The sequence below is a fragment of the Tupaia chinensis genome, unplaced genomic scaffold, assembly GCF_000334495.1.
Source record: "Tupaia chinensis unplaced genomic scaffold, TupChi_1.0 Scaffold145794_1, whole genome shotgun sequence".
NCBI lineage: Eukaryota > Metazoa > Chordata > Mammalia > Scandentia > Tupaiidae > Tupaia > Tupaia belangeri.
The window spans coordinates 130,298-132,034 of NW_006205652.1; positions in this window are offsets into that span (position 1 = coordinate 130,298).

The following is a 1,737-nucleotide window of genomic DNA, read 5'->3' on the forward strand; positions in this document are numbered from 1 at the left end:
AGCAGGAGCTTCAGGTGTGATGGAGCCTGCTTGAGAAGCCTGCAACTTCCCTGTCCTATGTGGGAGAAGAAAAGTAAAGAATTACCAAAAGAAAGGAGGGAAAAAACTCATACCTTTCCAGCTCTGAGAAGAGGGGGTGGGCTCTGAAGTTTGGAGCTGTGGCTGGGGCTGGGGTAAAGTTCAGCTCTGTCTCAGATTCCCTGACTGTGCAGGAGGCTTCAGATGGAGATGGAGATGGAGATCACATCTCTATTTATATAATTAGTCCAGTCCTAGTAAAGCAGAACCTGGAAGATTGTAGTGGACTACTATAAACCAAACCAAATAGTAGTCTCAGTTTCAACTGCTTGTGCCAGATGTAGTATCTTTGATAGATCAAATGAATGTAAGACCCATGATCAAGCTCACAGGATATAGTTATTAATCTGGAGAATGTATAGTTTTCCATTATTATTAGAAATGAGAATCAGAAGCAGTTTGTATTTACTTGGAACATATCACAAAACACACCTAAGGTATGTCCTAGGGATATATTAATTCACATGTCTTCAATTTTAAAATGGTCTACAGAACCTAGATTAGCTACGCATCCCACAGAATGTCACGATGGTCTACTCTATTGATGACATCATGCCACATCATTGCCAATCTGACTGGTTAAGCAAAAAAATACCTAGAACATTTTCATTGTTAAGACATGTGCACTCCAATAAGCGGTAAGTAAACCCTATAAAAATACAAGTTATTGTTACAAAATCAACAGAAATTTTAGGACTTTGGTGGTCTAAGCTATGCCATTACATACCATCAACAATAGGAAAATCATTTTTGTATCTTTCCCCTCTCAGTATGAAGGAGCACAGCACTTAGTAGGTCTCTTTGGGTTCTGGAGAAAGCTGAAGTACTGCTCACATTTGGGAATACTGCAGTGATCCATACATGGTAACTGAGATGTCTGCTCACTTTAATGGGGCTCAAAAGCAAGAACAAAACTGCAGCATGTGCAGCCATGATGTAAACAGTCTGGCTTTTTGGCCATATGACCCAGCAGACTCTGGTATTAGAATTATTCATAATAGAAAAACTGTGTAAAATTTATCTCCAATAGGCAATTCACAATATAGACCCCTGTATTTCTGGAGAAAAACCATGTCATATATACCTCAAAAAAAAAAAAATACCTCCTGTCATGCCCTGCTATATATGGAGTGACTAATCATTGAGTTCGTCATGAAGTCAGACAAAGTCACCTGGATTATTACCTGTCACCCCAATTTCCTTTTGCAAACTCTCTTAGAGATGCCCTAGTCACCTACTTGATGAGACATTTTGCATCTATGTTTTAAGACTTCCTCAAACCTATAATCCCAGCCTGTTATGCTATGGGACCTCTGGAGTGCTGTTAATTGTTTTGCAACTACTTCTCTTAAACAAACCTTAGTGATTTGTATTATGCCAATTTCCATGGTTTAGATATTCCTACTATCACTGATTTCAAGCTACCAATGTGACTTCACTGAATATAGAGTTGAAAAGTGATTCACAATAGCACATCATTGCATAGTGTTTTCTTACACAGGTGCTGTGGATGTTAACATCAAGAAAATAGATCATAGATTCACACTAATTACTGTGTCTTTCGCCTTGCAGAAACTTCTTAGTCTCATGTAATCCCACTTGTCTATCTTGGAGATTATCGACTGTGCTTTGGGGGTCTTATGTAAGAAGTCTTTCCCT